This window comes from Mandrillus leucophaeus, unplaced genomic scaffold (assembly GCF_000951045.1).
Source record: "Mandrillus leucophaeus isolate KB7577 unplaced genomic scaffold, Mleu.le_1.0 Scaffold1769, whole genome shotgun sequence".
Lineage (NCBI taxonomy): Eukaryota > Metazoa > Chordata > Mammalia > Primates > Cercopithecidae > Mandrillus > Mandrillus leucophaeus.
The window spans coordinates 79995-106161 of NW_012101775.1; the positions used below are offsets into that span (position 1 = coordinate 79995).

Here is a 26167-nt window from a genome sequence, read left to right on the forward strand (position 1 = left end):
CCCTAAGCTCCCCAAATAACAGGACTTCAAGACTATTAATTCAATTATTGACTCACGAAATACTCCCTTTTCCCATTCCAGCCCCACAAATTAACCAGAGTGTTTAGATTATCTAAATAAGGTGTTGACGGATGTAATGGAAAGAACTAATCAGACTTAAGATGATATTTTCAATAGCCTCCAGGAACTTTTGTATTTTTTCATTATTCCTTCTTATTATATAATTTAAATTTATAGCTGTGCTAAAATGGTTATGGATTTTTAGAAGATTCTAACAGTAAGATTACAAGAAGGCAATCAAATATCATTATAATAAGAGTTCAATGGGTCTATTTACATCTTAATTCTATTAGCAGTTTCAAATATTGCCTGTCAAGTAGGGTTTAACTGAAACCAAAATCAGGTTTAGAACTCTGGGGAATAATGTGTCAATCTTGAGATAAATCATAGAATGTAAAAGTCTTTGGCGGACAGGCATGTATTTGTGTTTAACGTAGCAAAAGAACACAGTTACAACGGTATTTCCTATTTTGCTTTAAGATGCATATCTGATAAAGAAAGGGAAGAAAAAATATCTTATAGCTAGAGTAAAAAATGTTGGTAATACATTAGTTTAATGGTCCATAGGTTCTTCTCTTATAAATACACAAATTAAATATTTTTGCCATGATGTATATTATCCATTAGTTCAAAATAGCACTGTGTCTTGCACTGTTCAACAAATAATATTATGCCATTATGCATTTTTTCTCTAAAACTTATAATTCACTATTATTTTATGATACTGACTTTCAATCTTCTATCTCAATACAAAATCCTGTGAAATGAATTCCCCTCTTCATTACTTAAGGTTATTTTTTGGTGTTTTATTGTTTAAAAGTCAAATACTGTTTCTTTGACTACTTTTGTATTCTTACTACACTCCACACTGTAGAGTCCCCTGACTAACATGCAATGAACATGCCTTTTTTGGATGGGGGTTGAATTGGCAAATTAAGTTTAAGGTGGATGAATCTTTTATATCATCAAAGAATATAAGAAGTACTTACTAAATGTAATTTTAAAACATGATTTATTTACATATTTCACACAGCATAGTCTTACTAATAGTAGCAATATTTTTGCAATTATTAACTATATTAATCTGTTATAGGTTATTTATACTATAGTCTCTACATTGCAAATTCATTCCAAACGTTATGGCATCATATAAATATTCATGTAGTGATTAGCAGGAAGGGTTATTTAATTCAATTCTGAATTAACAACAAAATTGGGTGCTATTCAACATCATTGAGCATGTGTTACATGGCAACAGCTTTTATTATTAATATTAATTTATTGGGAGCAAAATACCAGAGAGAGAACTAAAAATTAGGCCATTATTAAATTTTTACTATATGTCAACTCTGCCATATGACGTTACAGTTTCTCAGTGTTTCAATTCATGTAGTAATGTCAAGATAGTTATACTTGTATTTTAAAATAATTCTTAAGGTTTGTACTTTCTACCAAGAAAAATCAGAACTTGTCAATTTACTGACCTCTGAGACACACAAAAAACCAAGCCTATAATTAGTTCTCAGCATTGCAATAACGATTTACTCTTCTACACTCTAAGGATAATATACCAGTTTTGAGAAATGATCTTCATGAACATATTTCTTTAAAAGCACAACCAACAAGTAAAAAACTCAGACTCAAAGCATCTTCTTAATTATTGTTCCTTTCCTGACTATGAGCCATTATCTATTAGGAGACTCTCTAGCCAATGTAGTAAGCAACAGCCTCCAACTTTTGGTTGATTTCTACACTTCCTTCAAATGTATCTCAAAAGTTATGTCCAATGTGAAATTTCCCATAAAATTACAAAGAGCTTGTGTCTTTCTCCTATGAGCTTCTCAAGTAGGTTTACTCTCTGATATAGTTGGATATTTGTCCCCTCCAAATCTCATATTGAAAATTGGTCCCCAGTGTTGGAAGTGGGGCCTGGTGAGAGGAGTTTGGGTCAAAAGGGCAGATCCCTCAAGAATGGCTTGGTGTCATTCTCATCAGATTGAGGAAATTCTTACTCTTATTTCCCACAAGATCTGGCAGGAAAAAAAAAAAAAAAAAAGTCTAGCACCTTCCTCCTTTCTCTGTCTCATCATTCCTCCCTCTTGCCATGTGACGCTGACTCCCTGTTGCCTTCCCTTTCTGCCATGAGGCCCTATGAGGCCCTTACCAGAAACAGATGCTGGTGTCATGCTTCTTGTACAGCCTGCAGAACATTTTCTTTATAAATTACCTGGCCTCAGGTATTCCTATATAGCAACATAAATGGAATAAGACACTGACAAAAACCTTTTTTACTGCAGTTATTACTTTTGTGATTTTTGACCAGGAGTTTCTCAAACACAGCATTCTGTTCCATTTACACCTCAGTCTCCAGAGCCTACTATGTGCTGGTGCATGGTTGCACGATTATTTGATGAATAAATAATTCAATAAATTAAATAGATTTAAATAGGTCTCTTCCTCCCAAGCTAATATTGGGCAGTTTTTAAAAATCAGCTTGTTATTATTTGGATGCCAGTCTAATCTCTTGGACTATATGTCTTGGGAGAGGGTGATTATTGCAAACATATTTTAAATGAGCATTCTATCAGATTGATTTCATTAATTTATAGTTGTCTCAAATTTTATCCATGACCACTCAAAGTAAAGATATATTTCCCTTAAATAATTGTATTTTCCAACATAATGAACTCTTCCAGACTAACAGGAATGGAGAATATATCATTTATATTTATGAAACTGTAAGATGTATGACGATGTTTACACTCATAAGAATTATACTCCCTACTCACTGGAAATAGAATTAGTGTATATAGGATAATTATTTCAACTTCAGTGAACTGATTTTAGTTTTTTCTCATTTATTGGATTAATATAGATTTCACAGTGACTTTTCCAAAGTTCAAACATGGTCAATGAAGTATTTATGATTTTTACCAAGATATTTTTCCTTTTAGTTCCCTCCTCAAGCACTTCACAGGATTTTTCAGAAATATGTAATGGCTAGATGTGGTGGCTTTGAAGATTTATAGGATTTATTTTTAACTTTGAAAAGTTTATAGTTTACAGTTAAAATATTGTTTTGTTCCAGAATTGAAAGAAAAATGTTCATGCCTGTGATCCAAGTGATGTGATTTAATATGCACAAAATACAATTAGAAGTTATATAAGTTCACTGTATTTTGAGGGTAAAAATATTCATTTCATATGACACTGTTATTTATATTGTTGGATATCATGAGTACTTATTTCAAAATTCTGTTAACCAATATGTATTTTCACAAACGTGTTCAGGCAAGTATCTTGGAAAAAAATAGTGCCACTCTCACAAATATGTAAAAATGTAGCCCCCTCAGAATACATACATAGTAGGTTCATACATATTCAGATCATATTTCCAAGAAACAAAACAAATAAAGACCAACATAAATATTCAGCTTAAATTAACCATATTTTATCTTAAATTATTTCAAAATAAATTATTATGCAACATTTTATTTTAGATTGTGTCCAATCTCATTTTTTCTGTCCATGTGTTTTCCTTAATCATATTTTTCCCACTACTGCATTTGTAAAATCATTATAGTAACCAAAAATCATGCACAAAGTAAATTTTCCTTATTTTATGAATAAAATTGTTGGATCTAGAAATTAACCATTTCAAAACTTAGCATATAGTCATAATGTTTATAATGTGTTTAAAAATATCTTTGTGGGCCCATTTATCATTTTGTATTCTCCAATATTCACTTTTCTTCATTTTCAAAACTATGTTTTAAAATGACTGAAACTGATGTGAAAGAACTTTGAAAAAAATGTGACCTGTTTCCTTATATTGGCTGCAGATGGGAATTGGTTCATGAAAAGCAATTTCTAAAAATGCATCAACAAATATGTTCTGCCATTATGCACAAGTCAAGTTCTGAGTCAAGAATAAGGGTGACAATTTGAAGCTATAGTAATTCTCAAACATGATTTAATTTTTCAGGACCTTCAGATATGGAATTTTAATTAACCAATTTTGAGATTTGTACATGAACTTTAATGGCATATAAATTCATTTCAACAGGATTTCCTGTAGATATGAACACAGGATACAAAAAAGGCTTAAAACTTGATGTTTATGTCTGCTCTCAGCTGGCTAAAACTTAGCTGGTAAAAGGACTTCAAGTGACTTGACGAGCTAGAGAGGTCTAAATGTAATATCAGATAAGAAGAGCTATATTGATCTGCTTCTGCTTCCTAGATGCTAATCTTCCAGTTTCATGAGGACTCAAAAAAGAAGTCAATGACTTCCATCATGAAAGTTCTATTCCAGACAGTGATTTCGCATCAACTAAAAAAGTATTTAAAAAGACCATGATTAGAATTTTATACATTTTCTCCTAGAATGTTATCTCCTTAAAGTTTTCTTTTCTTGAAGAAAATGGTGCCACACAGACACACACAAAATTATTTTTCTTTTCATAGTCACCGATTTTTTGCAGTCAGACAGTGAGAGACAAAGACAGAAACTGAACAGAGATATCTTCAAGCACATGTATCTATTTGTGCCTGTTTACATTATTTGATATTAAAAAATGGCTAATATTTAATCACTGTCTAAAATTCACATATCAGTTTTTCAAAGTGCTGTTCCAAAAGAGAATACATTTCCCCAGAGAATTGATTTATTTGCCGCTCAAATTCTGTGGATGAATGGTAAGCATGATAGACTAAGCCTGAGTTACCATTAACCTGAGAGATCAATGTGGACTATTGGTCAGTCTCATGGCACTCCATTTCTTCTTCACTCTAATCGCAAAAAGAAGTCACCCTTTGACCTTATAATTAGATCACATTCTCTACTAGATCTCCAGAATAAATAAGAATTCCTGGGGAAACGACAGCCACAAATGGATAGGACAGCTAGAGGTCGTGTAAAAATCTGGGCAAGGCCAGGCATGGAGGCTCATGCCTGTAATCTCAGCACTCTGGGAGGCCAAGTCGGGTGGATCACCTGAGGTCAGGAGTTTGAGACCAGCCTGGCCAACATGGTGAAACCCCGTCTCTACTAAAAATACAAAAATTAGCTAGGCGTGGTGGTGTGAGCCTGTAGTCCCAGCTACTTGGGAGGCTGAGGCAGGAGAATCGCTTGAACCTGGGAGGCAGAGGTTGCAGTGAGCCAAGATTGTGCCACTGCACTCCAACCTGGTGACAGAGCAAGACTCCTCTATGCCCTCCACCCCCCCAAAAAAAAATCTGGGCAAAATCATCCCACCTACAATGTTGCCTCAGAGACCATGACTATCACATGCTAGGAAGTAGAATCTGTATGATAGGCATAGAAACTGCTATCATGGAGAATTGGGAAGAGCTTCTCAGTTCATCAATCCATTGATATAGAGTACAGTATGCCAAGGTAGTTTTCCCAGCTGTATGTCCTCTATCCCAAACCAGCACCTTACCATTAGGAAAAGATACAATGAGAGAATAACTCCTGTAGAGTTTTTGGTTTGCAGTCCATTTAGAAAATAAGCTCAAATGACAGCTTTAAGTTTCACTAAGAGCATTAGTGGAAAACAATATGTAATATACTACCAATATTGTCTCTTATTTTAACAGTGCTCTGTAATTCATTAATTCTTTTCAGTCTAATGCTGTAATGTACAATAAATTGCCTCCTGTAAAATGACAAAAAAGGAAAATAACGCCAAATAGTAACCACAATTTCAGGAGAATTGTGCTACACTGTGATCAAAAACTGTTTTAAATTTTACATTCTGCATATGTACTGCCTACTGACAAGCTATGCAATTACAAATATATTCTTCATGTTGGTGTCTTGAATGTTCCTAATGAAAGTTGCATAATGTAACGAGAAGGTTTCAAATACTGCTAAACTCTACAAATGCTCTGTCTGTTTTATCATTTTCTTCAGTGAACAGGTACATTTTTAAGGCACCCAAGTGTCAACAAGTGTATCTAATAGAGCCTTGAGCTTCAGTGATTTCATAAAAGAGGAACTTGCCAATGAATTTAAGAAAAGTACATTATATATTCAGGTTAGATTCACAAATTCAATGTTGCATGGCAAGAAGTCTATGCTCATTTCTTGGTATCATGAATTGCAATTTTTCCCCCAATTCAGAGAACCAAACCTAAATAAATGAACAACTTGAAGGTAGCTTATACTGTAGAAGTCTTACAGAAGGAATTTATCATGTATTCAGTTTAAAGGGTTCAGTTTATGAGTGCCATGAAAGTGATACATGTCATCTAGTATGCACTGATACGGAATCAGGTGGCCCAAAATAAATCTAATGTACAATTTGTAGTAAAAATATGCTTCAATCATTCTCTCTCTTTTCCATATATATATATATACACACACACACACACACACATGTTTGTGTATACATACACACAATCACACATATATAAACATACATATGTTTTGTTTTGCTTTTTAAATTTAAATTGTAACTGCTGTTGTAGGAAAACAATATATTAATAGCCACACTCGCAGCCATCTCAAAACATACTGCTATGGAAAGCTAGGAATTAGAGATAAATTTAGAATGACTGAAGAAAGGGTGAATTTCTTATTTTGGATACCAAAATAAGGCAGGTAACAAATAAAAATTTGTCACTGAAACTGAATTGAAATACTAATATTAGGAAGTGACTGGGGAAAAAAATATGTATCTTTTTAAAGGTAAACAAAATAAATTTAGTTAATCATTAAAGGAAACCATTTCTTAAGCCAAGTGAGACATATATTTTAAGATGAGATCATTAAATATTAAAGAGTAATAGGATAAAAGATTGCAATACAAGACAAAATAATTGTTGTTCATGACATTTTAAAAATTATATAGCTCTCATAATTTTCAAAATATTTATTAAATTCATCCTCGAAAATTTAATAACAAGTCCAAAATTCATTCCATCACACATTGAATTAAAAGTCATAATAGTACCATTCTCCCCAGAATGAAATCTTTATTCCTTAAGCTGCTCCTCAATTTGTTTGCAGTGCAATTCAGTTATTCTTTAAATTTAAAACAGTGTTGTTTGCCACAGGAACTGTATAAAGTCTGCAGAGCACAAAGTGAAGCAGAGATCAATCAGCGGGTTAAATATATTTTCCTGGGCAGTCTACATTTCGTGGCTTGAATTGCACTCTCGTTTCTTATATAGATAAAATTAGCCAGCACAACTTTAGGTTAAACTGCGTAGAAAATGCTATGAAGGTAGCATCTTTATATTTCTGAACTGCCCCACCATGACTGAGCTAAAAAGAAATTCCCTATCTCTGCAAGCAGCATATTGCTTTTATTTTCAAAGGAGCAGAGTAGGGTAAAAATATGGGCATTGCTTTTTTTTTTTTTCCCCCGAAGGTAACACTTTAAAAACCCACCGGAAGAGGAATAATTGATTTATTCCTTGTGTAAACAACATTGATAGTTTTTTAAATCTTGCATGTTGTTTTAGATAGAAATTAAAGCATTGTCCCATACCTTCAACTTTTCTGTGCTCTGAATATTTCATCGACTTCTGTGACCTTGAGTAGAGCTATTGAAAAGTCTAGACTTGATCTTTCTAAGTGTAAGTTTCATTCTGTTCTTAAAATGACATGATTCTTATTGATGTTAAAATCCTGAATCTAAAAACAATGTGCATTCTTCTAAAAACATCTGCACACTGATAATAGAAAATTCGGAATACAGGTGGTATTTCGTGTCCACAAGTAGCCACTTATCTACACAGGAAAGATAAGTAATGATTTGTGTTTAAGAATAGGTAGAAAAAAAGAAGTCCTGTAAACAACCATAGGCACAGCACCACTGCTAACTCTTTTTTATGTAAAGAACGGGGTTGGCACTGTTTCTTCAAACCTCTGTAAGGAAAGAAGCTGGCACAGTGCTGGAGGTAGCTGATGCCTGGCTGGAGAACAGAAACCCAACAACACTGAAAATAATGCAAAGTATGGACATGTTGACAGAAATAGGAGATTCATGTCCTTAGGGAATGCCCACAGGAATCCAAAGTAGCTTTTGCCAATGACCATTCACTAACACATAATTAATGCTGAATATAAATTTATTAAATAAATTAATTACTTCAAAAGTAACTTCTGCATAAGAAGCTCAGAAATAAATAAATGTGCATAAACTATTCTAAAATTTCAGGATGGTGAAAGAAAGATCAAGGTTAACTAAAGATAAGGACTTGTTTCCAGAGGTCATGCTTGAATTGTCTTTTAAATGAACAGTGCACTGTAAGCTATTGGTGACAAGACCGAAGTTCATTTATCTTTGGCTTGTCACACATTGTAACACCTACTGGACAGTTAGGAAATATTTATTGAATAAGTAAGGAGAAAGGAGGTGAGGCAAGAAATGTGTGGCATCTGTAGCCTTTGTTAGGGGCTAATTTGTACAATGCTAAGGCATTTGAGATTATACTATGACTGGAGAAATAGAGGGTTGTGAAGCTGAGGAGAAAAATATGATTTCATTTTTTATTTGGTAGAAATGTGGAGGGTGACTTAGTGGGCTGGGATTTGATGGCAGGGAGTCCAGTTAGAACAGTACTGTGATTATGTAGACAGAATGATGAAGATCTGATAACTTAGTTGAAGAACCTTCTCAGATTTTTAGGGGTCACTCACTTAAATGATAAATTGTAAAGGTACCCTTCCATGGCATTCAGTGAAACAGGTCTTCTTGAGTAGAGTATAAAGATACCATATATGTAAAGTACCATAGTTTAAGAAACATCAACATCTAGATTTCCTTCTATTAAAAGCTAACTTCTATTATGTTTTCCAGAAATAAGTTAATATTTATATCTCTGGTGGAATACCTACATGCCTATCTGTTTGCTTAGGAGTGGAAAAGAAAAGAAAATCTGACTAAAACATTGGGATTGGTTACTATTTCAATGTTTTATGGTCCTTTTCTTAATAGTTTATCAATTACATAAAAATCTACAACATAACTATGTGTACATAACAGAATTAAATATGCTTATTTATGGGTGATATAGGCATATTTCCATTTAATGTTCTTTCCAAACTATAAAAAAGGACGGAAAAATTTCCAACATCCATCTTATTTAAATATATATTAAGTGGCTATCACCTTTACAATGTCAACTGCCCTCTTTCTAATTTGATGTTTAAAGACAACATGTAATTAATGTACAATTTTAAGGAACGAACAAGATAGAAACGAGTGGGTTAGATGATGATATTTCTTGAGTGAACACAAGCTATTTTTTAAAATGAATTAAAAGTACAACTATGCACAGGAGGTGGCACAGCATAGTTAACAAATGCAGCTGCTTGACAACTAGAAAATGAAGAGAATATTCTGTACTGAATGAAAACAAATTATTGTAATGTATATCAATGATAAGATGGGAGTATATATATTTAAGTAATTCTGCTGGTCTCTCAAGAGAGAGGCGTTCCAAAAGTTGCAAGGCTCACGAGTATGTCCTCACAAAACAGTACTGGTCATATACAATGTTCTTTTTTGCTTGTTTGTACAGTTCTGTCTCTTGAGAAAGATAAACATGATATTAGTCCTCATACATGAGAACAACTCTAATGCCAGTGAAATGCTCAATAAAACTAAAATTTAGTAATGGGCCTTAAAGGATGGAAAAAAGTAGATGTACTCCTCAGTTTTGCATTCAATACACAATTGATGGATCTTCTTGAGTAATATTGATACATTCAAAAATCTCCTGCTCCCTTGAAGAGTGACTTTATAACAAAGTTGGAAATAAATAAACTGAGCTTGGCCTGGTGCAGTGGCTCACACCTGTAATCCCAGCACTTTGGGAGGCCGAGGCCAGTGGATCACGAGGTCAGGAGTTTGAGACCAGCCTGGCAAAGATGGTGAAACCCCATCTCTACTAAAAACACAAAAATTAGCATGGCACGGTGGTGCGCCCCTGTAATCCCAGCTACTACTCGGGAGGCCGAAGCAGGAGAATCGCATGAACCCAGGAGGCAGAGGTTGCAGTGAGCCAAGATCGTGCCACTGCACTCCAGCATGGTGACAGAGTGAGACTTTCAAGATAAATAAATAAATAAAATAAAAAATAAAAATAAAATAAACTGAGTTTGTGCAGAATCGAAATAACAGAAGTCATATACTAAGAAAAATGTTTTGTATCAGCAAAATTCTCTGCTTCCTCTTCTTGGCTTATAAATCAAAACATCATTATGCACTTGACAAGTATAGGGTAAACCATGTGGGGTAAACATTTGTGCATTCTAAACTGCAAAAAAATGCTTTTATAGTGTCTTTTCTTGTGCTGTATTCTGATTAATACTGAAGTCTTGTTGCACTATTTTGTGATTTTTAAAGTTACTACCAAGTGAAAAGCACTCTTCTAGTATAGTTTACCTCAAGTATGGATTGTGGAAGCATGATTTTAAAGGTATTTATTTTCTCAAAGAAGATTTAAATCTATTGAAGGAGGCAGATATAAACAAAAAGAGTTAGAGAAAGTAAGAGTAGGAAGTTTGAGTTTGTATTTAGAATGTTTCTAGCTAGTTTCGAGGCTTGAAGTTAGTATAATCAAGAGGAGGGTTTAGGTATAGGGATGTTAAGAATCACAATTATCCTGGGAACTTGAGAAAAGTACACATACCCAGTGCTTCTTGCCTTTCAAGAAATAGCAGAATATTAGGAGGGCATTTGGGGAAGATGGCTATACTTCTGATTGTTATAGAACTCTTTTCAACTCCCCTTTATGAATAACCATGTTGCTAAAATGTAAATTGCTCAAAGACAATAACATAATCTAACCCTTGCCAAGGGCATAGTAGCTTCTCCCGAATAGGTGATGAACTGACTGGATAATTATCTACCATATGCTGGAGACCTGGACTAAAGCTTATTTTACACAAACTTTCAAGTGCCAGCCAATGTCATTTGAACACTAATTCCAAGTGTAGCAAATACTCATCAGCACCAGTCCTTACAACCCCTGATGCTTATTTTATTTTTGTCCATGATCATAAATGAATATATGAAATAGATGGACAGACAGATAGACAAACAACTGAAGATCTATGGCTCTAGGGTCACCTCTGTTGCAGTGGGACATGGGATATAGCGAAAGTCTCAGTTTACCCACCTTGCACATACCAAGTTTACAGATGGGAATAGTAACACCCTTATTCATATGATGGGAAGTAATAAAGACAAGAATGTATATGAAAATGCCCATCATGAGGCTTGGGACATAAAAGGTTTCAATTGAGTACAGTATGACAGATTTTGAATTTAGAAGTCAGAAAAGGGAAGTAGGTAATATTAGGACCCATAAGAAAAGTGGATCTTTCATTTGTCTTACATTAAAACCAAAATCATTTGGGTCAATAATTCCAACATTCTGAAAAAAAAAATGTGTGTACACAACTTTGGAATCAAAAACACCTTTGAATTCAGGCAGAACGTCCACTCGAAGAAAACATTAGTGTTTGATATTATGTAATCACTGATTGAAATATATTCAAGGAGTGTTCAGCCCTGTATCTAAAAACAGGAACAACAAACCATAAAAATATTATTTTTGTCTGGGCACAGTGGCTCATACCTGTAATTCCAACACTTTGGGAGACCAAGGTAGGGGAATCTTTCAGGTTAGGAGCTCAAGCCCAGCCTAAGCAACATGGTGAGATACAGTCTCTACAAAAAAATTTAAAAGTATCTGGGTATAGTGGCTTGCACCTGTTGTCTCAGCTACTTTGGAGGCTGAGGTGGGAGGATTGCTTAAGTTCAGGAGGTCGAGGCATCAGTGATCTGTGTTCACATTTTATATATATATATATATAAAACAATATATATACATATTTTGTATATATACATGAAATATATGTACGTTTATATATTTTTTTACTTTTAAACAACTATGTGAAAGTGTTCCATATGTTCCATGTCATCATTGATGTGTCAAACAGCTCTAAAATAATTCCTGAGTTAATTTTTCTTCCTCTCAGTATCTTCTTTTATTCTCCATAAAGAAGCAGATAACTGGACAACAGCTTCTCATATGAATGCAAAATAACAAAAATTATTGGTGTGAAGTAATTGCTATTGCCCATGAAAACCTTTATAATTATTGTTGCCTTTGTGAAATAATCAATATTTTTGAAAAAAGAGAAATTATATATACTGAAATTATAAAATTAATAATACCAATAGTTTTAATTTTATGTAATCCTAGTTCATTCAGAACTAAAAAAAATGTTGTGGCTTATACCATAGAACATCATTTTACATTATAGAACAATGAAATTCCAAAAGGTTATATGACTTCTTCAATATTATATAATATATGACAGGCAGAGTTAGGACTGGAAGAAGTGAGGTTACCAGATACACCTCAGAATTTAAATAAAACATTGAGTGAGAATTGTAGCTTTAAGAAAGTATCTTTAATTAGATGCTGTGTCCAAATTAAGGACAAAAGTTTTAGTAAAGAGTACAGAATTTTTTGGGTTGACATTTCTTGAATTATTGTAGACACATTCAATGCATGTATTTAGAAATTCTGCCATTGGAATGGTTAAGACTTCATTTTGTGTATAATATGCTGTTGGGTTTAGGTTTGCATCGGTGAAAAGCATAAAAGACCTGGGAGATTTAGAGACATCTAAATTAATTGAAGACTTGATTTGTCTATTAAAAAAATACATATCCCTGTTAGGTTTCTTACTCTCTCCTTTGCTGATTCTCACAAATATGTTAAATTGGTATTTCCCATTAATTGTGAAAAAAGTTTACAGATAACATTTAAATGAATTGTAAATTGACTTCTGGAATTAACACATATAAATTTATATACATTCAAAAATAACATTTCAGTACCTATCTAGAAAAGTTTAAAAACTAAGAACAATGCACTATTCATGTCAATCACCAGACAATGGCTAATCATTATTAAAATATCTGTGCGTAATTGTTATTACAAATGAAAGTATGATTTTCATCCACTGAACACAAAAAAATTTATAAGAAAACAAAACAAATATCAAAGATGATACATTCTGTGTAAATAGCATGCACCCAGAGAAAATAATTTGTAATTGTATACTGTGAGATTTGTTGTTTATGCTGCCAAGGGGTAAGGTTTACTGAATCCCACCTTTCATTAAATCAGTGGCCTTGAATTGCACTGTGCTCGGGGAAAAGCTTTGTATTTGGAATTAGGCACAACTGCAATTGCAACCTAGTACTAACACATGCAAATAGTGGACTGGAAACTATTATTATGCTTTTTAGAATCTTGTTTTTTCTTTTTTTTTGTTTATAAATGTTGGAATAACAATTCCTATTCTGTAATGCACAGTGGAGTATCAATGAGAATGTATATGAAGTCTCCTAGGACACAGCTTGGCCCTATGAGTATTCAATTGTCTTTCTCTCGTGAGTAATCAACCTGGGTCTCTACCTAGGCTCTTCCCCTGATCAAAACTGGAAATCCACAGGTTCACCTAGGATGGGACTGTACTATTTCCTGTGCCAGAAAGAAACTTCTGAAATGTGTGTATTAAGCCTGGGGTCAGACTGCATCTTTCTATCTTTTGTCAGCGTCTTATTTTTAACGTTCAAGTGGTTTAGACAGGAGTGAAGATTCCCCTCCGCTCCTCTTCTTTTGACCATGCTTAAAATAGGAAACTGGGAAGAGAAGTTTTGTACTGTTACTGATACTTGTTTGGAATTAGAATGAGAGAGTCAGAGTAAGTAAATATGAAAACATATTTGAGTGTAGTAAGTAAGATATGTCCCTAAGCCTACAGGTCATTTGCTCATTTTATTCTAAGGCATGTTAATAAAATCATTTAAATTTAAAACAGTAAAAACAGAATTACAATTCTCATTATTTACTCTAGAAAAATGCCCTTTTGTCAAAAAAAAAAAAAAAAAAAAAGGAAGCAAAAAAAAAAAACCAAAAAAAAAAAAAAAATAGGCTGGGTTTTTCAGTAAAATGCTACCCACAGAAAATCAAAAATAAATATCTTAGTCTGGGTGACAGAGCGAGACCCTGCCTCAAAAACAAATAAAACCCATCAAATATCTGTTTATATATACAAAAATATTTAATTTGTTAAGTGAGAAAAAGTGAGAATCAGACCCTGGGTTACAATTTATTGTCTTATGTTTTGATTTTCTGACTTTCCAGTTCAATTTAAGAGAAGAAATCTGGGCTTCATGAAGCAAAGCTATTCCTAGTGCAGTCTACAGATTGTTAACCCCCTAACAGCTCAAGGGGCTCCATATTCGCTCACACTCCGCAGTCACTCAGGCCACTGCAGCCTGCTCCTCTCCTATCACTGCAAGAAGTACTTGCTGTCATTGGTTATCCAAGCTAAGGTTGGATTTAGAAACAGTATTTTTCTACTTTCATGTTTTTGGCATGAAGCCTACCTACCTGATTTCTAATATTCAGCTAAATATACTAGTATGTTAAGGTACGGCTTTGTTATCAATGCCAGAATGAAAACCGTTGATACAAAGGAGTATCATTCTTAGGCAAGGAGTTGCTAATAGGTGAAGATTAGAAAAAATAGATATTTTTTAATCCTTAGAAATAAACCTTGAAAAGGAAATGCATAAGTATGTCATATCTCTGTAATAAACCTGTAAAAGCAAAATGTGTGATCATCATTTATCCATAGTTAGCAATTTCTCTCCAATTATAGCTTTTCTGCAGAAATGAGTCATACTATATCCAGATACCTTTATAAATTTACATTTGCAGTAATAAATAGCAGGAGTGGCAGATGCTTTCCATTCACTATTATTGGGTTTCCACATCCACTGAAAGCAAACTCATAGACTACCTATTCTACAGGTAGGCTGAAGTGGGCTAATCTAATGGATAATGGATTGGAAAAATAATTGATTAAGTCTCAAGAAAATTTGAGTGAAAAATGCACAGATTTTAACAATGATTATACAGCAAATATAATAAAAAGTGTTAGATTTCAACTGTTCAACTTGATAGTGTAATATCTAAGGAAAAAAAAAAATAGTCTAGTGGATTCCAAGACTCTTCAGTCAGTGATTTTCATTCCTATGTGCTTTAGAAGTTAAGATGAGTCCTCCAGGGACTGATAATGTCATCCTGCAGAATACAATAAGCAATCTTGCCTCCTTGAACAATTAACATAAAAGTAAAAATTAGAAATGACATAACTCTCTGACACCATCTTAATTGTGTAGGGAAATCATAAGTGTGTGAAAGTGCTTTTTGACCTAGTGCAATGGTATATGATTATGTGGACAACCCTTATGCTGGTTTAATCTTAGCACTATTTGAGTCTTGAAAACATACCCACACACAGGTGGGTAATATGGTCTGGCTGTGAGACCCTACCCAAATCTCAACTTGTAGTCCGAATTGTAATCCCCATGTCTTGGGAGAGGAATCTCATGGGAGGTGATTAGATCATGGGGGTGGTCCAACCATGCTGTTCTCTTGATATTGAGTGAGTTCTCATGAGATCTGATAGTTTTATGAGTTTTTGTTTTTTTCCCTGTTTGCTCATTTTTCTCATTCCTGCTCCAATGTGAAGAAGGACGTATTTGCTTCCCCTTCCACCATGATTGTAAGTTTCCTGAGACCTCCCTAGCCAGGGTGGAACTGTGAGTCCGTTAAGCCTCTTTCCTTTATAAATTACCTAATCTCAGATATGTCTTTATTAGCAGCATGAGAATGGACTAATATGGTGGGGGAGAAATGCATTCTAATTACCTTCTAAAAAATACAATTTATAAAATGAAAACTAGCCCTCACTAACTGAGATCCCTTGAGACTTTTTATATAACTTAAGGTCCTAGATAAATATTTTTATGGTCGCTTTTCCATATGTCTTTACCTGGCTAACTCTTACTCTGCCTTCTAGATCTGGATTATGTACCCCGCATTCAAGTGTACCTCCTGCCAACTACTCAGATTGGGCTTCCTGACCCTCCTTTTGAGCCTCCTGTGTATGTTTCTGTGTTTATAACTTATCATTTGTGGCAAAAGCTATTAGTTTCCCTTCCTGCCAGAACTAGCATATTTTTCAGAGTGTCAAGGTACCTCACCCAACAGGTGACTAAATGGTATAAATCAATTATTCAGTTTGTCTTTGTTCCACTTGATATTCACTATCCAAGCTTTGCTTGACCAGGAGGATGACCAAGTGATCCACTTATGGGCAGGGAGATATTAGGAGAAGTCTGTCAGAGGGTTTCAGAGCAAATCTTTCTTTCTGCTTGAAAATAAATAAATAAGTTATTCTCCTTTCTCACAGATGGCTTTCTGCCTTTGGAGTTGATACGTGATATTTGACTCTATCATAGCCATGTTAGAACCAAGTGGCAAGAAGATGAATAAAGGTGAGAGTAGAAGAAGGGAAAACACTTCATTCCTTGCTGACATCATTAACTTGCCATTAAACCAATTCTGAAACTAAGTATTGGCAGAGTTCCTGTTAAGTAAACAAGAAATGTCTTTATGCTTAAGAAAAAAAATGATTTATTTGTTTTTTTTTAAATAAAAGCAACACTGAACTTAAAAGTTTGCATAAGAAATGTGTTTAACATCCCTAATATCTATCTTATAATAACAAAAATATATTATTACTGGGTATATAGAGTAATGTCAGTGTAACTTAGATTCAAGATTTATGTCCATCTTCCTAATATAAGATTTTAAAGTCATAATGATCACAATCTGATTGTTGATTGGCCTGAATCTTTGATTTATTAAATTGCCTTTAGGGATGCAGCAGAGATGTCACTATTAATTTTGTTATAAATTCAAATTCTTATTAATGTTGACACACCATATAAATATGTAATATGTTAAATTTACCTCTGCTGAAAACTTCGGTTTCTCAGCATTTTAAACTGAAATCGTGTTCACACTTGACTGTGTCATGAAAAATAAACTTCACGTAATAGAAAACAAAACAATGAAAAATAAAGGTTGTTGATCACATGGTCACAATAATGACAGAGATAATAAGCAAAAGCCAATGTACATTATGTCTCTAAGTGTTTTAAATACTTTCCAATATCAGTTAATTTTATCAAAAGACGATGGCAGTTAACTAAAAACATACTACTACTAATATGCTTTAATAAAATAAACACAAATGTAAATGCTGCTTAAAAACAAACACATTGTCCTTAGACATAAAAGCTTCTATAGGTGTAACACATGTATCTGAGAAAGAAGAAAAAGAGAGGAGAATTACTGGTAACTTAAAAGGAACTGTCAAAGGAAAGGCTCCTAAAGCCATTTAGGAGTACAATGTTTAGATGTACAATTTATTCATTTTTTTCAAGACAGGGTTTCACCCTGTCACCCAGGCTGGAGTGCAGTGGCACAATCACAGCTCACTGTAGCCTCAAACTTACAGGCTCAAGCAATCCTCCCACCTTAACCTCCCAGGGTGGTATTACAGGTACCACCATGCCTGGCTTTTTTTTTTTTTTTTTTTTTGTAGAGATAGTGTTTCACCATATTGCCCAGTTGCCCAGGCTGGTCTGGAGCTCATGGACTCAAACAACAAAGTTTGGATGTAAAATTTAAATTTCACTGAGTATGAGAAATAGGCAAAATATGCTTGTAATTTTAAACAAATTATGCATTTTATAGTGATAAATTGGGACTTGGTAAAACACTATCTGAGTGACCTATAGCAGTGGTTCTCAAATATTTTATTCTTGGGAACTACTTATACTCCTACAAAATACTAAGGACTCTAGAGAGCTTTTGTATGTGGGTTACATCTACCAATATTTACTATATTATAATTTAAAACAGAACATTTTAGAATACAAAGAATAATGGGATCACTCTTTACCCACTAAAAATCAGAACAATAAAGCCATCACCCATGATGTAGCCTTTGAGTTGTCATCTCGAGACACCTATGAGAGAACAAGCCTGGAAAAAGCAAAGAATGCCTTACTATTACTGTGAAATAATTTTGAACTTCCAGACCCCAGGAGTCCCCAGCGCTAACTCTGAGAACCAATGGATTACAGTAATAAGAGGAAAAACTGGAAACAAAATGAATAGTCCAAAGTTTCTAGGAGGTACATTGTTTTCAGGTAATCATACAAAGAGAACAATTAATTGGAGAAAGAAAGATAAAGGCTGAAATTCTACTGAAATATCTGCAACATGGATAATTCTTTTCTAATTCAGTTTAAATTTGACAGTGCTCATGGATACGTTAACTATCAGGAAAACTGCAAGGTAACTCAGTTATCTAAAAGTAGAATATCTGATATAATTTAAGACTTGTCTTGAAGTCAATTTTATCTCTTAGAAAGTAGACATAAATAGAGACACTGCTTACTCCTGGCTTAATTCTGATAAGGACAATACTGATGCTTGTTTATGTGTAAGTGAATGGAAACATTGGAAGACACAAGTTTCTCATATTTGAAGCAATAAAGCAAAGAAATTATAGTCAGAGAGAAATGTGAGGGATGAGCAGAGGCCAACATTTGCAAGAATGAAAATGTGATTTTATTTCCAGAATTTCTGAAAGGTAGGAACAATAAGGGAAGGGGGAGTTTCCCAAAGTGTAAATGTAATAGTACAATTAAATATAAAACTGGTAAGGAAAAAGTAGGGTAAATCTCTTCTAAGGAAATTAAATTCACAAGGAGGCCGATAATCCACAACTATGAGTAAATAAAATACAATTTAAAAAGAATGAATCAAGCAAGAATAGAGGAAGAGAGGAAGGAAATGAAAAGACAATAAATACAATTACAAGGTGTGAATTATTCAGTTAAATATGCCACTGAAATTCACAATGTAATTGTAAACCTTATAATTTACATACGCTGTTTTAGTGCATTTTTAGAGGGAGGGTAGAACTGAATAATCTTTTAATATTTTTACTCACATCTTTATCTTCATGCCTTTTTCCTCCCTTTCTACTTTAGGTTAAGTTTCTATCACATTAAGACACACTTACTTCACTTATGTGTTTTGTGTGATTTTTAAGGTGAATTGTTGAAATATTCCTGCTTATAACAATACTATAAAACCAGATTCATAATCCATCCTCCTTCCATTTTTTTATTCCTTGTATGCTAGTTAGATGTTATGTCTATACAATAAAATTGTTTTTAAAGAAATTAATGATATTTGTTTTCATCACAGACACCTGGTAAAGATGGGCTGACATATGCATTTATGAAAATTCACTGATCCTAAATGGATAAATCTCAGCAAAATCTGAGGCAAACACGTAATACAGATAGCTACTTTTTGTCCATTTCCATTTGCTCTATTTTTTTCTTTCTTCTCCTCCACCTCCCCTCCTCTTGGTTCAATCATCTTATTAAATAATCTGCCTATCTTTTCTTCATTTCTCTTTAATATTCTCATATAAAAGATTTAACCTAGCACCAGTTTTCAAGATGTTATTTGCAATAAGAAACTGTTGCAAATAACTGGCGGTTGCTGTGATAGCAAAATTTGCATTTGCACAGTTTACAAATGCATCTTCCTTTGCAGAGATACTTAGCTACGATTGAACAAATCATTTTCCACAGCACATTTCCTTCTAAATACATAGGTTGTGTATATGGGCACTGACCAAAGGATTTCAAGGAGAACATAAAATGCTTTTATCCATAGATCCTCTGAACATAAAATAGATTATTTAAATGTCATAAGGAGAAGGTGCCAGTTATTCATATCCCCTTGGTCTGAGGGAGCAAAGAAAGTTAGAAGTTATTACATTGCTACAGAGGGTGACTGAGCATGAACCAAAGGCTGCATTAATGATGCAATGACTTTACTCTGGCCTTCAAAAGGAAAGGTGTATGTGTCCATATATAGGAGGACAGAATGTTCTACCTGTTATCATCAATATTTTCCTAATCTAACCATAATTTAAACCTTGGAGTCTTATAAATGTGGTGACCATATGTCTTGGCCTCTCCAGGATGGAGCTGGTTTATAATGGTTAATCTAGAGTAATGATTATTAGTGCCCCCTTTCACTCCTCCAAATGCCCTAGTTTGGAAGATAAATTACATGGAGACATTATGTATAAGGGGACTGATTTGGAATGGAATGAGGGAGGAGGTGATGCTAGAGAGAGATTATTTTAATAGTAGTTGACTAAAATATGTTCTGTGGTTTTGTTGCCAGAGTGCTGTATTTATGAAGAAGTTAGCTAACTGTCTTGCTGCTTTGAGCATGCCGAATTGTGGATAGAAAAAGGTACAATTTGTTTCTCTCTCAAAGAGGAAAAAAGAGAAGGGCTTCTTCAAGCAGTGCCGACCTCGGATTAAGCATCAGATTAATGCAGGAGAAACACATGGGCTTTGGCATCAGATAAATGTGGTTCACCTTTGTTCTGACAAGTAGCAGCTGTGAGACTTGGGCAAGTTTTAATTAGGCTCTTGCCCTAAGCCCCAGATTCTTCAGTGAAGAAACAAGATGACTACATGTACACCTCCCAGAACTGCTGGGAAGTTTGCAGACAATATTTGTGATGCACACAGTCAATGTAAAAACTTCTCCTGTTACTACTAGACTACAAGCACACATCAAGCATTACTGACAACTAATATTTACTGTAATGCTCCCCATTAAGGCTTGACTTAGGCTCCTTACTTTCATTATGCAACATAAACTTCAAAAAAGTGATAATGATCTGTTATTTACCCATGAGAAAATTGTGACTCAGAGAATTTACCACATATATTCATCTCCATGGGGCTTGTAAGTGGTCAAATCAGGATCACAGTTTAGCTTTGTTTAAACATAGTTATATTCTTAATCTCTGTATGACTTAGGACTTAAATCCTGTAAAGAGGAGCTGGTGTTTTCATTCACCACTGAATCATCAGCACCTAGATGGTGCAAAAACAAAACAAAAACAAACAAATCACTAAAACAACTGTAGAAATTAAGCATTAATGCCAGCAAAATACATATATATTAAATTAATAAATGCCAATAAGTTGTAGATTCCCTTATCATGTTTTCATCTGATATCATTTTTTGTTTGTTTCAAATACATGTAAGAGATTTTTTAGTAGCAGAAAAATTTCTATTTTCTCTGATTCAGCAAAACCATATACAGTGGTTTAGAAAGAAGTACCCAAGAGGCAACTAAAGAAAGCAGTACCTTAGCAAAACAGGGTTTATGTGCTCATCTCAGAAACAAGGCACAGATCTCACTTATAGCCTAAAAGACACACTTAAAAGCATTAGACGGTAAAACCTTTCCACTGGAGCAATGTCCTACTACTAAACGACTTTCATCATTTCTCCTCGGAGATGGGAAACTTTTCAAAGTTGAAAATGCTAGTAATACTAACAAAGCAGTGAAAAAGGCAGCAATAAATATGCTCAAGCGTAAATACATCTGAGAGAGAAGGAAATGTTCCAGGAAGGGGCTTAGGAATGCTCCCTGACAGCATCTCTTTCTTCTAATCTATGTTCACTCTTGCATGCTAAATACTGTGTTCAATAAGGGACACAGGTTTGGACTCACTAACAGAGAGACTTTCTTTGTTATTCTAAATTTATTATATAACTCCATAGCAGAGAAGAAGCAATTGTGTGGTCTGGCCTTGGGCAGCATTCATCCCATCCTAGTCACGGGGGAGTCCTGAGGAGGAGATGTTGTCTTTTAATGCTGTTGCTGTAGCTGTAATTTCCATGTAGGCATAAAACTTAATTTAGAACATTTCAATGCATCACATCTTAAACATTTCATTGAGACGTCTACAACATTCAAAGGAAAATTGCTTTCAGTTTAACTCATTACAAAGTATTAGAAACGATCTAAAATTACCAATAATTTTTAACATGAAAACTTACTTTGTTGAGCATTTAACATAAAGAACTGTAATCCATCAGTTTTGGTATTCTTGACATCCCTGATTATTTAAAATAAAACAAATTTTTATTTTTTTAGCCACTGGAAAAATCCCTCTGATCGCTCTCTTTACATCTTTAAACTGCGGGTACTTTAATATAAGGCAACTTAATTTAAGTAGACTATCGTATTTCAGTATTTTAAACACTGTTAAAGAATATGTCAGGTTCACTAGAATGCATTGTATGATTGAGACAAACAATTCCGATTTTAAACAAAATTCAAGTGAATATCCTCAATAGAAACAAAGTTTTACTGGCAGGGATCACTTTTGAAGGGCAGAGAAGCTGCAGGAACTTCAGTATGATTACTGAGGAACTGTCTCCATTTGCCATTTCCTTAACAGGGACTACAGAACTTAAATGTTAGTAAATGTAACATAAAATAACTATTTTTTCTCTGGATATACATTTTCATAAACAGGAGATAAGTAAGCTAGAATCATGGATATGCATGGATACATTTTGGCTTATATTCCTTAAAAATTTGGAAATGTTAAACATAATTACAGTCTTTGGTTTTAGTTTGTTTTACTTTCATTAAACAGTAGAACCTACTATAAACATTTGGATAGCTCCTTGTGAATGTCTAGCTGATTGATTCTTGAATAACCAAATACAAATATATTTTTCTCTTCTTCCTATCCCTCACTGCTTTCCCCCACTCTCTCTTTTTGTCCTTTTCTTCTTCTGCCTTTTTTTTTTTTTTCAAATAGTAATTATGGAAGTCACGTACACGAAATCACTGAATAGGCTTAAGTTAAATGGCATGAGGTAGTAAACATTTTCCAGCTTCAAAATTACTATTTCTGTTTCACTTGATAAATTTTAGCTTTTAAGATTTTTCTGGGGAGGAAAAAAGTCTGTACTGACATATAAGGACAAAAATCTTCCTACTTCTAAGGCTACAGAAACATATTTAAGAGATTCTGTGAAGTAAAGCAGACAGTATAGAAATGCTTCCTATGTAAGGATTAGGTAATATAATGGAAAGAATACATACAAGAGTAGAATGAAAGGGCAGGGAGAAAGAAGAAGAGATTAAAATAAGGATGACTCTGTGTGGACTGGATTGGGTAGAGGCAGAGAGATTTAATGCTTGAATTCCATACAGACTTTGAGAAATGAAAAAAAAAAAAAGGAGCCAGAAGGCCAAAATTTTTTTATAAATATGCGAAAATAAATTCAGGGCATAAGATTTAAAATACATGTCAATAGAAAAATATGCTTAACATTATGTTCCCTTACTGTGAATTCCATGGTCATTTAAACATGATTTAAGTATTTGCTGTATTTCAAACGCTGGATTTTGAAATACAGCAAATATCATATTTACATATTTACTTTGTTTTGCACTAATTGTTCTCATCCCCATTTTTTCCCTATTAAAATACATTCTGCATTGCAAAGGTAGCAAACTCTATACTTCTAGGCATTGTCTTCCACAATTAAGCTCACCATGAATGCTGTAAGGTGTGCAGTATTTTCCACATCTGAACATTACTGCAAATTCTCTGAATTAATAACATCTCTTTATCCCTAGGTGTTGTCTTAATTTGTCACCAGCACCAAAACTAGATTTCTCCAACATACTCATCCCCAAAATTGAAAGCCACTGGATTAAGAAAACCAGTTTTTGAAATAACATTCAAGTCTAGACATAGGCTCATGGGTAATCTGTATATTCAAGATCATCTCATTTTTCTTGCTGAATCATGAATTTGAGATGGGAAGCAGGACATGTTTGGGACATCTGTGCTCCCATCTATGGCATTCAACAATATCAGTACCTAATACGTTAGCTAGTCCTGCTGGTCTAAGTACACCCCTCCCTGCCCCAAATCCCTAGTAGACACATATGCCTACTCCACATTCTGAAAAGTTAAACCTGGCAATCCTATTTTAAGGTTCCCGGTAGTCACCTAACAGCAGTGAGAAGCAGCAGCAGGAAAGAATAAGCTTTGTCTGCCTTTCCCCTCTCCTGAGCAGATGGTTGGCTAAAACTCACTTCACACGGGAAATCAATTTTAGATTTTTAACTTGGATATAAAGTAACAAATATAACTGCCAAGTATGAGAAAAATAGCCTTTGTGTTTATTTTTAACTTTTATCATAATAATGGAAAGATGAAAAATAGAAGTGTATTTCTGAAGTCTTTATTTTTTTTTTTTTTTAAAAAAAAAGCTCAATGGCAATTTTTAAAATGACATCTTGAGGAGGACTTCAATGGAGAAATGTGATTCTCTATATAAGGATTAGTACCCTAACATTGTTTCACAGTGATCAAACCCATAGCATGTTCTTAAGTTTGGAAATGGTTGAGAACAGCAAATTATATTCATATACAACTAATGAACAATTAGATGTAATCACACAAGTAATGCTGAACATTCCTGAGTGGCCACAGGAAACTACAACTTATGCCAATGTCACTTTCTGATTATTTTGAATAGTTACCATTATGGACATTTTTAGGGCCAGATGTTACTGTTCAAAATGAATGATTTCTCATGTTCCAGGAAGTGGAAGACCAGATATTCGGAAATGCTCCAGCCATTGCAGTCTTACCTAAATCTCTTGCTGAGTAGGTTAGCTCCTGAAGGACAGAAATATTGCTGAGTGTAAGGATGCTATGAGGAAAGTGAGAAGCTGAATATCACTCACTGAATTAGGAACCTTTGGAAGATATTATGACTTAGAATCATTTCATTCTTTTTGCCCTACAAGTTTAATGTTGTCAGCTACTGTAGTAGAAGATAAAATGCTGATGTTTTCCACCTAAGGAAGATAAAATATTTTTAGTTATTTTTCTGCCTATATCTCTGTTACCAAAAAAAAAAAATCTGGAAAACTTCTGACTAAGAAATGCATCAATAATGCAATGTTTTGAAACCGATAATTTCCAAAACAACAACAACAACAAAAACCTAAGTGTTGACAGAATTCTCTAAGCAAATTCAACACTTGTTTCTGTCATTCCTCATAATGGTAACAAGTGAATTTTCAAAGAAGCAATTTCATCTGTATTATGTTTAACTTCATATTACCTTTTGATTTTCCTCCTAAGTTTCTGAAATTTACTCAGATCACAGGAAAAAAAAATATTTTGTACTTCTCAATGACTCCACAGTTCTACATGATGGCTGGCATCCCATGTTATTGGAGTCTTTCTCTAAATTGGATGCATTGGATAATCACTGCTTGATGCAGTGGCTTAAAATATTTTTGATTTTTTAACTTTGCCTAAAATGGTATAGACAATTTTCTGAAATGCAGACTATTGTAATTTTGAAGATTTTGAAGAATTGTCCAGGCTGGAGTGCAGTAGTGTGATCACAGCTCACTGCAGCCTCAGCTTGCTGGGCTCAAGCAACTCTCCCACCTCTGCCTTCTAAGTAATTGGGACTACAAGCACATGCCACCACATCCAGCTAATTTTATATATATATATATATTTAGATATGGGGTCTCACAATATTTCCCAGGCTGGTCTTGAACTCTTGGGACTCAGTGATCCTCTTGCCTCAGCCTCCCAAATTACTGAAATTAAAGTACTTCACCCAGCGTTAAGAATTGTAATTCTAAAGATGTTTGAATTTGATCACTGAAGATAGATACATAGATGATAGATAGATAGATAGATAGATAGATAGACAGATAGATAGATATCCTAAAATAAACACCTTGGAGGCAGTAAGACAAATTTAATATGTTACATATAAAAATGGATTTATGTTATAAAATGTTCACAACTTTTACCATGTAAGGTCAACCTCACCTGAAGGTTTATACGTCAGTGTTGATCTAGACAGCTACTTATGAATGTACCAAAGGATATCAAAATCCAACATTATTCACTAGAATGGGGGGCTGCTCCCATGGAAGTGGAAATAACATTCTGCAAACTATTTTCAAACCACTCAAAACTATTTTCAAGTCACTGTTCTTTTAGAAACCACAAACAAATTCTGATGATCTACATAGGGACCATAAGAACATATATCAACTAATTACCTGCTGTTGACTTTTCATGGGAGAACACACATATAAAACTATCAAGCCTAGCTTGAAAGCAGATATTAATGTTTGGGAGTTTGTAAAAGTTATACTCAAAACTCAGAGTTGCACTACATTAAGAGGAATATCTCTGATAGGTCCTTTCCTTAGCAGAAATGTAAG

General features: G+C 34.0%; 1 long non-coding RNA gene across 1 annotated transcript in view; it reads right to left on the reverse strand.

Annotated features, from left to right (window-relative positions):
• Nucleotides 1-23131, reverse strand: part of LOC105537626 — a 29773-nt gene extending 6642 nt beyond the window's left edge. The window contains exons 1-2 of the long non-coding RNA XR_001005743.1: nt 22249-23131; nt 11723-11727 (exon numbers count right to left, since the gene is read on the reverse strand). This is a non-coding gene — a long non-coding RNA (uncharacterized LOC105537626). The remainder of the gene's footprint in view (nt 1-11722; nt 11728-22248) is intronic.
• Nucleotides 23132-26167: the final 3036 nt, after the last annotated feature.